At 42.1% G+C, this 14,500-nt stretch overlaps 1 pseudogene; it reads right to left on the bottom strand.

Moving 5' to 3' along the window:
- Positions 1-1,363: 1,363 nt before the first annotated feature.
- The window catches only part of LOC122455407, a 45,214-nt pseudogene continuing 32,077 nt past the window's right edge, over positions 1,364-14,500 (bottom strand).

Raw genomic sequence — 14,500 nt, 5'->3', positions numbered from 1 at the left:
TCAAGGCTCTTCTGAACAATGAAGTTATTCTACAAAGCCTCTAAGACCAACTCACCCTGACACATGACAATGAAAGTGTTGCATTCTTCTCACAATGAATAAGGAACTTTCTTAGAAATAAGAAAAATAGTATAATTCCTAAATTTTCTCTCTCCTGCTCTATATCCTTCATTGTAGGACCTCTGCTAAAACCTTTCCAAGCCCCTCCTGCCCTGTTTCCTGTTACAGATTTAAAGAAACAGTATACATCTTCACACAACCTATGATGAGTAAAATATAAAACAAAACAAAAAAAAGTGCAAAATCTGCCAAAAAATGATTGACTGCTTTTGTTTGATCCCTTCCTGGAATCTTGTGTAACTACTAGGGCTACTACTATTTGTAGGGCTACTAGGATGATCCGAGGAATGGAAAACTTGTCTTATGAAAGGAGACTTAAGGAGCTTGGCTTGTTTAGCCTAACTAAAAGAAGGTTGAGGGGAGATATGATTGCTCTCTATAAATATATCAGAGGGATAAATACAGGAGAGGGAGAGGAATTATTTAAGCTCAGCACCAATGTGGACACAAGAACAAATGGGTATAAACTGGCCACCAGGAAGTTTAGACTTGAAATCAGACGAAAGTTTTTAACCATCAGAGGAGTGAAGTTTTGGAATAACCTTCCAAGGGAAGCAGTGGGGGCAAAAGATCTATCTGGTTTTAAGATTCTACTCGATAAGTTTATGGAGGAGATGGTATGATGGGATAATGGGATTTTGGTAAGTAATTGATCTTTAAATATTCAGGGTAAATAGGCCAAATCCCCTGAGATGGGATATTAGATGGATGGGATCTGATTTACTATAGAAAATTCTTTCCTGGGTATCTGGCTGGTGAATCTTGCCCATGTGCTCAGGGTTTAGCTGATTGCCATATTTGGGGTCGGGAAGGAATTTTCCTCCAAGGCAGATTGGAGAGGCCCTGGAGGTTTTTTTGCCTTCCTCTGTAGCATGGGGCATGGTTGACTGGAGGGAGGCTTCTCTGCTCCTTGAAGTTTTGAACCATGATTTAAGGACTTCAATAGCTCAGACATGGGTGAGGTTTTTCATAGGAGTGGGTGGGTGACATTCTGTGGCCTGCGCTGTGCAGGAGGTCGGACTAGATGATCAGAATGGTCCCTTCTGACCTTAGTATCTATGAATCTATGAATCTATAACTACTTTTACTACACAGAAGAAAGCCCCTCAATGAAGAGACTTTGCTTTTGTAATTGTCTATAAAACAACAAACACACACTTGGTATTATATACGTAAAATAATCAGGAGCATCATATAGCAGAATCTCACACCTTACTTATTCCTTCAGGTATGAAGAACAGTTTTACCAATGACTTTTGGAATGCTTAAGTGTGATTATAGGAGCCAATGCAAAAAAAACATTTTGATTTTTTTGAGCCAGCTCTGGCATCAATGAAAATGCAATGAAACCTGAGAAAGCACAAGAAATAGATCAGAGCAATCTTGAAAAACAAACAAAAACAAACCTTGCTATATACAACTTTAAAACAAATCCACAGTTGCCAACTATTGCACTTTTAAAGTGTATCACGGTGTTTGGAGTTAAATATAAAGCTTCAGCTCCTTGACACAACTGATTATACAAGAGTCTTAGATTTCGTTTAAAAAGAGGAAGTTTCTAGCCTTCATTGTTATGGACAAGGATTTAAAAATGTGATTAAGTGCACTGTAGAGACTCAAAATCCAGAAGGCAAATAAAGACATCCCCTCCTCCCGATCTGTTACTTTTTAAAAATCTTATAATTGTTACACCAATTTCATGATCTTTGGGGGGACCTGATTCATGATTTTTGAATGTTTGGGGGGGAGGAATAATTCTGTATCGGTTCAAACACCTAATCTGATGTAAGGATACGTTCATCCTGAACCATAATTTTGCCTAAAATCTCTAAATTATTTCCTGGCATAACACCATTAACTTCAGGTCAGTTTTGTCAGGGGAGAATTTGTCCTTTTGTTTGTAAGAAATCTGATGTAAAAGAGAAAGAAAGCTAAACATTAGCTAGACTGAATACACACTCAGGCTTGCACATATGGGATCTGAGTTACCCAGGAAAAAATTTTCTGTAGTATCTGGCTGGTGAATCTTGCCCATATGCTCAGGGTTTAGCTGATTGCCATATTTGGGGTCGGGAAGGAATTTTCCTCCAGGGCAGATTGGAAGAGGCCCTGGAGGTTTTTCGCCTTCCTCTGTAGCATGGGGCACGGGTCACTTGAGGGAAGATTCTCTGCTCCTTGAAGTCTTTAAACCATGATTTGAGGACTTCAGTAGCTCAGACATAGGTGAGGTTTTTCGTAGGAGTGGGTGGGTGAGATTCTGTGGCCTGCGTTGTGCAGGAGGTCAAACTAGATGATCAGAATGGTCCTTCTGACCTTAGTATCTATGAATCTATATTGGCATTGGTATATGGCAGGAAGGCAATTCACATCTGCATCAAAATATACTGTAAACCAAAAACTTCCAAATCACACATTTCTGTGGGGCCTGGAATTTTCTTACACATTTCCAAATGTCTCCAAAGAAAGGAGTCAGGGCTACTAAGGGCAGAAATCTTGTCAATATCAGTGCCCTGCTGACTGGGACTAAAGTGCCAGAGATTGGATGGATGAGGGTTGGAATTATGACAGGCTCACCTGGACTAAGACTATGTACATGGGAAGCATTTTGGAACCAAGGGAAGAGAATCATGGTCTTTATAAGAACTATCAGCTCCCAATCTAGGTCAGAATGTCATTCCACTCTTATTCGTGGTGTAATTGCAGCCGTGTTGGTTCTAGGATATGAGAGAGACAAGGTGGGTGAGGTAGTATCTTTTACTGAACCAATTTCTGCTGGTGAAAGAGACAACCTTGCAAGCAACAGAGAGCAAAAGATCTTCTTCAGGTCTGGGAAAGATAATCTGACCTGACCTGAAGAAGAGCTCTGTGTAGCTCAAAAACTGGTTTTTTCAGTTGCACTTTAATGCACTTTCAACATAGCAGCCTTAATAATCCATGATAAAGAGAGAGATGAAGATATTCATTCTCTACCCTAAACAAAGATTATGGAAACTCGATGGTCACGACCTTGAATAAGTTATCATATTTTCATATTTGTTCTTGACTGAAAATGTGAGTATCATACATCCCCCGGGAAATTAAGAACCTTTCAGGGAATTCTCATATTACTAGATTCTTAAGTGCTAACTTTACCAGCTAAAGTGCACACAAGTACAGTGCTTCCCTGCTTTCAGATCTTACCATGCCTTACTCATTGGTTGTGATGCCTACAGAAAACTGCCATCTGCAAGACAGATAGCTAGTTGATATCACTGTTATTAGTGCCAGTGTATCTAATTACATCTATGAATGGTACACACAAGTAGGATAGCTAAAACATGTTGTTGTTACCCAGTCCTCTTTCCCTCATCACTTGTTTGTTTCATCCTCCTGTTACATCTTATCTTTTAAGTTATAAGCTTTTGGGGAAGGAACTGTCATTTACTATATAGAGCAGATAATACAGTAAGGCTCTAATTTTGATGATAAAAATTTGATTTCTCTTACCGTACCCAAGATGGTGCCCTGAGAATAGCCAACGTAATACAGTTGCTCTTGCCCAGTTTAAAGTTTATTATGCCAGGAAGGTCATGTGTGGCCATTTAGTGAAAACAGCAACATAAAATGAAATTGGATACATTATGAAGTTATAATTACTGCCCATGGGTGCAGAATGCAGCATTTCTGAATCACAGTCACAGCAAATCTCACTGATCATTTCTGCCACCATGAGATTTAAATCTTAGTCTCTTTATGTAGTAAAGATACCTTTTCATTTTTACTTTTAAAGCTTTGAAATATTTGGGCTTGTCTTCGTTAGGAAAATATGGTGTGATCATAGCATGTGTTAAAATCATACTGAAGATAAGACAGTTGTAGTTTTAACCTGTGTCATCAAGTCAAGGTAAGCCCTAGGCTTGAGTAATACTTGGACATGAGGAGAGCTGGTTGGAGAGGAGTATGATGTTCACTGGCTTTAACAATTGGTTGAGGTGTTGCATATGTTGTTTACAATGGCATTCTAGCAATATTAAATTATTTTTGGAATTGGTTTGGGGTAGGATCCACAAAGGGCCTTAACCCTTACATTGCTCAGCATCACACCATCTAACTTTTAGGCACCTGGAAAAACATTGCAATCCACAAAGTCAAGTTAGTTAACTAGGCTCTCTATACAATGAATGGTGAGAGATCTAAGAATGCAATCCACAACAACCAGCACGGTAGATGGGGGGCCTGCCTAAGGTAGATAATGGGAGACACCAATGACAGGAGTGTGTGCTAAGCTTGGCTCCTCTCTTGGAGATAGGTGTGTAAGTCCAGGATTCAGAGAAGTGCCTCTCTGCTTAGTGAGCCACAAACTTGAATTCACAGCCTGGAGTCAGACAGTTTAAGCACCCAAGGCATTTCTTGAGGGAATGAAAAAGGATTCCTGCCTCACATCACAAAAAACAGCCAGAAGAGAAGGTGATGGTGGTGCCCATATTCTAACTTTTAGCCTAGTGGTTAGAACCTGGGATATAGGAGACCCAGGTTCAATTCCTCCCTCACTGCCAAAAAATTTGAAGAGGCGACTCCCACCTCCCAAGAGGATTCTCTAAATCCCACTGAAATATGGGAATATTCTGACATGGGACCTCAATCTCTGCTGTTGAAGCTGTTCCACTGTGGATAAATAATAAGAGTGACTGGAGCAGAGGAACTAGACTCAAATTCTCTTGCCTCCCAGGTGGTGCCCTAATCCCAAGCCATGTATCCCCCCAAGGCTAGGAGGATCGCAGCCATCACTCCCAAGAGGAAACGAAGGATGGTGGTTGTCAGTGATTCCCTTCTGAGGGGGACAGAGGCATCCATCTTCTGTTCTGACCTGGCATACCAGGAGGTGTGCTGCCTCACAGGGGCCTATATCCAAAACATTACAGAAGGATTGTGGAGGATCATCAGGCCCTCTGACTACTAGCCCATGCTGATCATTCATGTGGGCACTAATGATACTGCAAGATATGACCCTGAGCAGATCAGCAGTGAATACAGGGCTCTGGAAGTGAGGGTAAAGGAGCTGAAGGCACAGGTAGTGTTCTCATCAATCCTTCCAGTCAAGGGTTGGGGCCCAGAAAGACAGACACATCCTGGAGGTGAAAACATGGCTGTGTACATGGTGACGCCAGGAGGGCTTCAGCTTCCTCAAACATGGGATGCTGTTCCAAGAAGAGAGACTGCTGAGAAGAGATGGGATCCACCTATCACGGTAGGGGAAAAGTATCTTTGGATACAGTTGGCTAACTTACTGAGGTGGGTTTTAAACTAGGTTCAAAAGGGACAGGAAAAAAACCCCCATAGGTAAGTCCAAAACACGGAGACCTGGGTGAAAGGTAGGAATCTGTTGGAGGAGGGTGTGACACTGCACCACACTGCACCACATATTCTTCAGTGATATTATTATGACAATCAATGTAGTTTATGCATGATAAATCATATGAGATGTCATTGGAAAGGTTATTTACTGAATATGATTATCCTATTTGTATGTATGTATCATTTTTGTATCTGAAGTTAGGAATACTGACTATATATTTGTATTACAAATGTGTTTACACCTGGGGAACGCCCACTAGGCAAAAGGCTCTCGATCCAGACGGTTGGCTGGGAAGGGCCCACTCAAGTTAATGAACCACTAGGGAGAGCAATCGGCCTTAGAAGAAGCTTATTTCCCACCTGGGGGCTTTCCTGAGGATGTTACAAACAGCCTTTAACTCATGACTGCTGTGACACTACAGGGACATGTCATCAGGTCACCTGGTGCTGGACTCCATTTTGGGATAACAGTGTTTTTCCACTCACTGGCGTGAGAACCATGCTTTGAAACAAAGGATTCTGGCCATATTAAAAAGGCTATTTAAGGCAGGGGAGTGACATTGTGGTTCTTCACTGATTCCCCACACAAAGACACCTGGAAACACCTGAGAAACAAAGAATGAACAGGGGGAAGTGCTGGACCCAGGCTAAAGGGATGTTTAGCCTGTGAATGGAACACCTGGGGTTTCTAAACCAGTGCAGCTTGCCCCTTAAGAATCTGCAGCCTGCCTGTATCATCACTTAAGTGAGGATCTGCTGTTCCTATCCAATGTCTTTAGTATATTAAGCTTACTTTGTGAGTTCTGTTTATTTGCTAGGTAATCTGCTTTGATCTGTTTGCTATCCCTTATCACTTAAAATAGACTTTTTGTAGTTAATAACTTGTTTTTGCTTTATCTAAAAGCAGTGTGTATGGGAGTCATAACTCAGGACAGAGGGAGGGGGCGAATTTCATGAGTTTACGCTGTACAGTTCCCTGTGCAGCGCAAGACAGCATAATTTTGGGCTTACACTCCCGAGGGGGGTGCATGCCTGAGTAACTGGGAAGTTCCTGAGCTGAGCCTTCCCATGCAGAACTGATCACAGCATCTGCATACAACTGCAGCTGGGTGTGTTCCTACCTATGTGTGTGCTGGTGAAAGTGCAGGCTGGACACAGCAGTACAGTGTAAAGGGAGCCCAGGATGGTGGGTCAGGATGGCTTAGAGGTACCCCAGTTCCAGGTGGCACCCCGGGAGGACCCCATCACGGATGGAACATGAGCAATCTCAGCAGGAACAAAGAAGAGACAAGAGGGAATAGAAAGGGGAAACGTAATTAATGTCTTAGATATCTATACACTAATAGAAGTAGTATGGGAAAAAACAGGAAGAACTAGAAATACTAGTGAATAATCACAATTACAATACAATTTATATCACAGAAACTTGGTGAGATAATTCACATGATTAGAATATTGGTATAAAATGGCACAGCTTGTTCAGGAAGGACAGGCAGGGGAAAAAAAGAAAAGATGTTGCCTTGTATATTGGAGATGTGTATACCTGCACTGAAATTGAGTTAGAAGGGCAGGCAGACCTGTTGAAAATCTCTGCATATGGATAAAAGGGGTAGAAAAAAAGTGATGTCTCGGTAGAGGTCTACTGTAGACCACTTGTACAGGAAGAAGAGCTGTTTTTTTAAGCAACTAAACAAATCATACAAAACTCAGGACTTGGTTGTGATGGAGGACATCAACTACCCAGGCATTGGTTGGGAAAATAATACAGCAGGGCACAGATTATTCAACAAGTTCTTGGAATGCACTGAAGACCACTCTTTTATTACAGAAGTAGAGAAAGCAACTAGGGGAGAGGCTGTTCTAGATTTGATTCTGACAAACAGGGAGAAACTGGTTGAGAATTTGAAGATGGAAGGCAGTTTGGGTGAAAGTGATCATGATTTGATGAGTTCATGATTCCGAGGAATGGTAGGAAGGAAAACAGCAGAATAAAGACAATGAACTTCAAGAAGGCAGACTGTAGCAAACTCAGGGAATTGGAAGGCAATATCCGGTGGGAAGCAAGTCTAAGGGGGAGGGGGGGAAGGTCAGGAGTGCTGGCAGTTTTTTAAAAAGAAACATAAATTAAGGGCACAAAAGCAAAATTATGCCAATGTGTACAAAAGATTGGAATAATAGATTATTAGGATTGGAAGAGACCTCAGGAAGTCATCTAGTCCAAACCCCTGCTCAAAGCAGGACCAATACCAATTAAATCATCCCAGCCAAGGCTTTGTCAAGCTGGGCCTTAAAAACCTCTAAGGAAGGAGATTCCACCACCTCCCTAGGTAACCCATTCCAGTGCTTCACCACCCTCCTAGTGAAATAGTGTTTCCTAATATCCAACCTAGACCTCCCAAACTGCAACTTGAGGCCATTGCTTCTTGTTCTGTCATCTGCCACCACTGAGAACAGCCTATCTCCATCCTCCTTAAAACCCCCTTCAGGTAGTTCAAGGCTGCTATCAAAGCCCCCCTCACTCTTCTCTTCTGCAGACTAAATTTCCCCAATTCCCTCAGCCTCATAAGTCATGTGCCCCAGCCCCTTAATAATTTTCGTTGCCCTCCGCTGGACTCTCTCCAATTTGTTCACATCCCTTCTGTAGTGGGGGGACCAAAACTAGACGCAATACTCCAGCTGTGGCCTCACCAGTGCCGAATAGAGGGAAATAATCACTTTCTTTATCTGCTGGCAATGCTCCTACTAATAGCCCCCTTGACAAGAAGGGGCACACTGCTGACTAATATCCAGCTTCTCGTCCACTGTAATCCCCAAGTCCTTTTCTGCCGAGCTGCTGCTTAGCCGATCCGTCCCCAGCCTGTAGCGGTGCATGAGATTCTTCCTTCCTAAATGCAGGACTCTGCACTTGTTCTTGTTGAACCTCATCATCAGATTTCTTTTGGCCCAATCCTCCAATTTGTCTAGGTCACTCTGGATCCTAACTCTACTCTCCAGCATATCTACCTCTCCCTACAGTTTAGCATCATCTTGCTGAGGGTGCAATTAATCCCATCATCCAGATCATTGACAAAGATGTTGAACAAAACCGGCCCCAGGACCGGAAGCATGGTAAGAGACCACCTTGGCTTAACCAGGAGTCTTCAGTGACCTGAAACTCTAGGAGTCCTACAAAAAGTGGAAACTAGGTCAAATTATAAAGAATGAATAAAATAAAACATAACAAGCAAATAGGGACAAAATTAGAAAGACCAAGGCAAAAAATGCGATTTAAAACTAGCTAGGGACATAAAAGGTAACAATAAAACATTTTACAAATACATGAGAAGCAAGAAGACAACCAAAGACAAGGTAGGCCCATTACTCAGAGAGGAGGGAAAGACAATAAGAGAAAACGCAGCAATGGCAGAAGTGTCAATGCCTTTTTTATTTCAGTTTTCACCAAAAAAAAGTTAGCAGTGTTTGGACGACTAACATAGTGAACATCAGCGTAAATGGGATAGAATCCGAGGCTAAAATAGGAAAAGAACAAGTTAAGAATTTCTTGGACAAATTAGATGTCTTCAAGTTGGCAGGGCCTGATGAAATACATTCCTAGAATACTTCAGGAACTGGCTGAAGAGATCTTTAAACCATTAGCGATTATCTTTGAGAACTTATGGAGAACAGAAGACTGGAAATGGGCAAATATAGTACATAAATATAAAAAGGACAACCCAGGGAATTATAGATCAGTCAGTTTAACTTCAGTTTCAAGATATGTAATGGAGCAAATAATCAAACAATCAACTTATAAGCACCTAGAAGATAAGATAAGCACCAGTCAACATGGATTTCTCAAGAGCAAATCCTATCAAACCAACCTAATGTCTTTCTTTTACAGGGTAACAAACGTTGTGGATATGGGGAAGCAGTAGATGAAATATGTCTTGACTGCATTAACTTTTTTTTTTGGAAAACTGTACTTGAAGAGTAGTTATCAATGGTTCATAGTGAAGCTGAAAGGGCATTGTGACACTACATCCCACATTCGTAATAGTAATTTTGTACAAGATGGGTCATGTAAGGTGTCATTGGAAAAGTTATGATTTGCTGAATATAATTATCCTATTTGTATGCATGTGTCATTTTTGTATCTGAAGTTATAAATTATTGACTATGGATCTGCATTTCACTGTGGGCTTACTCTGGAAAACACTCACAGCCAGCCTTTCAGGTACTACAGTGAAGAAGCCAGATTGTTGATGATCCATTAAAACAATGGGCTGTGGAATAGCTTAACCTTCCTGTGGACATTTCAGCCAGCCTGTAAGTAATGGCTGCTATGACTCTGCAAAGGGCATGTGACCAGGCATGACTCTGGACTCCATTTTGGGATGTCAGTATTTTTCCACAAACTGGTCTGGGAAACAAGTTTGAAACAAAAGGCTCCTGCCCTATGCAAAAGCTATATAAGGCAGGAAGTAATATCATCTGTTGTTCTTGATTCCCCCACAACTCAACACCTGAGAAGCTCTGAAAAAAAAAAAAAAAAGACTTGGAACAGGGAAGGGGATCCTAAGCTGCAAAGCAAATGCACCTTGTCCCATAAGATTCTGCAAGCCTGCTTGTATTATCAGCAAGGGTGAAACTCTGCTAATGCATATCTTATCTTTCTAGTATCTTAGGCTTAGTTTGCAGTTTTGTTTATTTACTAGGTAAATTACTTTGATCTGTTTGCTATCACTTAAAATCTATCTTTTTGTAGTTAATAAACTTTAACCTAAATCAGTGTGCCTTTAAGTGAAGTGTCTGAGGAAAAATCTCAGCTTAGTTACCACAAGTGTGCATATTCCTTTCCACACAGAGGTAGAGTCAGACATATTAATAAGCTTACACTGTACAAATCCCTGTGCAGTGCAAGATGATATAATTTTGGGTTTATACTCCGGGAGGGGAGCGGGGGAGCCTGGGAGCTGGGAAACTGGCTGGGGTCTGCTGTTTGTACTTGGGTGGCTTAGGTAAAGCACTCTCAGGTAGCTCAGGTTGGATGTGTAGCACCATCTGCTGTCGTGGGAAGTGAGCTGTAGCTCACGAAAGCTTATGCTCAAACAAATTGGTTAGTCTTTAAGGTGCCACAAGTACTCCTGTTCTTTTAACAGGGCCTCGGCAAGTCTGGCTGTGTCTCCAACCAAGGAAGCAGTGTGAGCAGGGCCAGTCCAACTGAGTGGTTAGAGAGGCGCAGCAGTTTCTCACGGCTCCCAGACTGCACCCCAGGGATGACAACCCATCAGAGACATATCAAGTGAGGTCCTGCAGGGATCTGTCCTAAGTCCAGTTCTATTCAATATGTGCATAAATTATTTGGATAATGGGCATTGAGAGTGCACTTATAAAGTTTGTGGAGGATACCAAGCTGGGAGACGTTGCAAGCACTTTGGAGGACAGTAGTAGAATTCAAAATGATCTTGACAAACCGGAGAAATGGTCTAAAATAAATAGGATGAAATTAAATAAAGACTAAGGAAAAGTACTACACTTTGGAAGGAATACTCAATTGCACAAAAGCAAAATGAGAAATGACTGCCTAGGAAGGAGTGTAGCAGAATAGGATCTGGGAGTGATTGTGGATCACAAATAAATAAGAGTCAACAATATAATACTGTTGCAAAAAGAGTGAACACCATTCTGGGATGTATTAGCAGGAGTGTTGTAAACAATACATGAGAAATAATTCTTCCACTCTGCTTGGCACTGATAAGGCATTAACTGGAGTATTGTGTCCAGTTCTGGGCAACAAAAATGATTTAAGGACAAGAAAATGTGACCTAGGACAGGAGTGGGAAACCCTTTTTCTATCAAGGGCCATTGACCCACAGAAAAAAAAGCGCTCACAGATCCAGCCCCACAGAGGCCGAGGCTTGGGGCTTCTGGCCCACGGCACCAAAACTAGCGACGGCCAGGTGAAATTAAGCAACAGGACGGATCCAGCCTGCAGGGTCCCCATCCCTGATCTAGGAGGAAAGATTGAAAAAACTGTGTTTGTTTAGTCTGGAGAAGAGACGACTAAAGGGGGACAGGGCAACAGTCTTCAAGTATGTAAAAGATTGCTATAAAGAGAAGGGTGACAAATTGTTCTCCTTAACCGCTGAGAACACCACAAGAAGTAATGGACTTATATTGCAGCAAGGAGATTTAAGTTAGACATTAGAAAATCTTCCTAATTGTAAGAGTAGTTAAGCACTGGAACATATTACCTGGGGAGGCTGTGGAATCTCTGACATTGGAGGCTTCTAAGAACAGGTTACACAAACATCTAAGAGAGATGGTGCAGATAATACTTAGTCCTGCCTCAGTGCAGGGGACTGGACTAGATGACCTATCAAGGTCCCTTCCAGTCCTGCATTTCTGTGAGTCTAACTATTGGATACAGAGTCATTCCCACTCTCTTCTTCTCTGATCTAATGACTGTTCCACTGTGGATAAATCGTTAAACAGTCACTGGGCTCAAAAGGGAGCGAGAATGGGAATTATTCTGTAGGCCAGTTGTTAGGGCACCCACCTGAGAGGTACGAGACCCCAGTTCCAGTCTTCCTGCTACACGCATTCTTGCATTATTTATCCATAGTGGAACAGCTTAAACAAGAGAAACTGAGAGAGCTCCCACATCAGAATATCCCATAATTCAGTGGTTAGAGAATGCTCCCGGGAGGATTTGAAGAGTGGTCTCCAGCCTTTCTCCTCCTCTAGCAGTGAGGGGAAAACTGAACCTGGATTTCTCACAACCCAGGAGAGTGCTCTAACCCCAGGGCTAAAAGTTATGACAGACAGCAAAAACTCCTCCTCTTGCTGGATTTTGAATGGGACTCTGAGCACCCCTAAAGGATTGGGCCCTGCATGCAACTTTGACAGCCATATGCCTGAGGTGTTTCATTGGTTTATGAATCACTCTGGGGTGGGAGATTGGGTCTCTGGATGCCTAGAGGGAGGCTCCAGTGTGCATGGCCAGAAGCAGAAATTTAGGTGATTGAGGGATTTTTTTTTACTCTGAAAACGGTGCCGAGTGAGTCAAGGCTTCAATGGGAGTTTTGAGGATCACAGTGGAGCCAAAACTGGGACTTAGGCGCTAAAGTACCTTTGTGGATCCCACACTTGAACACCAGCAGATGTGAGCAGCAGAGTAAACTGTTAATGTTAATTAAGTCTGAATGGTATAAGCATGTCAGCTGATGTAAATTACTGACATACTGGTAGAGACAGTCATCAGTCAATTGCAATGCTTTTGTGACTATGTTGGGTCATAAAGAGAGCAGTGCAAAGAAGCTGAAATGTACCAGTGAATCTGACCCATTTGTTTAAAAATATAAAAATCTCTAAAATATAAAATAAAATAGTAAGATTTTAAAAGTTTCTCTGCCATTAAATTTAAGGTACCTGTTAGCTGAAAATTCCTCTTGGTCAGCTCTAAGATTGTAGTGTTTTCTTGCCCACTAGTTCGCTCTGTTATTCCAATCCAAACATCATAGCCAGCACCTGCTAGTATGAAGCCCAGGCTCCTGTTGGCCATATTTGCAACCCCGGTGGTTCCCTCTAAAACTAAGCCATGCTGCAGAAGAACAGGCTGGAGACCTGAGAAAGAGAGAGAGGGATTATTTTACAAAAGTAGAATCTCTCTAATAGGATAATAAAAACACTTGACTCCTCTCCTTAGATTTCTTTCACAATGGCACATCTACTGGCAGTCGCATATTAGTTACATGCCATTGTAGGCAGCCTCATCATACCATACTCTCCATAATCTTATCAAGCTGAGTCTTGAAGTAAATTAGGTTTTTTGTCCCCAGTGCTCCCCTTGGAAGGCTGTTCCACAACTTCACTCCTCTGACGGTTAGAACCCTTCATCTAATTTCAAGCCTAAACTTATTGATGGCCAGTTTATATCCATTTGTTCTTGTATCATCATTGGTGCTTAACTTAAATAGGTCTTCCCCTGTCCTTGGTATTTATCCATCTAATGTATTAATAGAAAGCAACCATATAGAGTGACCCGAAAGCAAGTGTGAAAAATCAGGACAGCGGGTGGTGGGCAATAGGTGCCTATATAAGACAAAACTCTGAATAATGGGAAAAAGAAAAGGAGTACTTGTGGCACCTTAGAGACTAACAAATTTATTAGAGCATAAGCTTTCGTAAGCTACAGCTCACTCCATCGGATGCATTTGGTGGAAAAAACAGAGGGGAGATTTGTATACACACACAGAGAACATGAAACAATGGGCTTATCATACACACTGTAAGGAGAGTGATCACTGAAGATGAGCCATCACCAGCAGCAGTGGGGGGGGAAAAGGAGGAAAACCTTTCATGGTGACAAGTAAGGTAGGCTAATTCCAGCAGTTAACAAGAATATCTGAGGAACAGTGGGGGCTGGGGTGGGGGGGGGGAGAAATAACATGGGGAAATAGTTTTACTTTGTGTAATGACTCATCCATTCCCAGTCTCTATTCAAGCCTAAGTTAATTGTAACCAGTTTGCAAATTAATTCCAATTCAGCAGTCTCTCGTTGGAGTCTGTTTTTGAAGCTTTTTTGTTGAAGGATGATCACAGACCTAAGAGTGGCTGAGTGACCAGAGAGATTGAAGTGTTCTCCAACTGGTTTTTGAATCTTATAATTCTTGACGTCTGATTTGTGTCCATTCATTCTTTTACGTAGAGACTGTCCAGTTTGGCCAATGTACATGGCAGAGGGGCATTGCTGGCACATGATGGCATATATCACATTGGTAGATGCGCAGGTGAACGAGCCTCTGATAGTGTGGCTGATGTGATTAGGCCCTATGATGGTATCCCCTGAATAGATATGTGGACAGAGTTGGCAACGGGCTTTGTTGAAAGGATAGGTTCCTGGGTTAGTGGTTCTGTTGTGTGATGTGTGGTTGCTGGTGAGTATTTGCTTCAGATTGGGGGGCTGTCTGTAAGCAAGGACTGGCCTGTCTCCCAAGATCTGTGAGAGTGATGGGTCGTCCTTCAGGATAGGTTGTAGATCCTTGATGATGCGTTGGAGAGGTTT

This window comes from Dermochelys coriacea, chromosome 7 (assembly GCF_009764565.3).
Source record: "Dermochelys coriacea isolate rDerCor1 chromosome 7, rDerCor1.pri.v4, whole genome shotgun sequence".
In the NCBI taxonomy this organism is placed as follows: domain Eukaryota; kingdom Metazoa; phylum Chordata; order Testudines; family Dermochelyidae; genus Dermochelys; species Dermochelys coriacea.
This window is presented reverse-complemented; position numbering and strand designations above follow the sequence as displayed.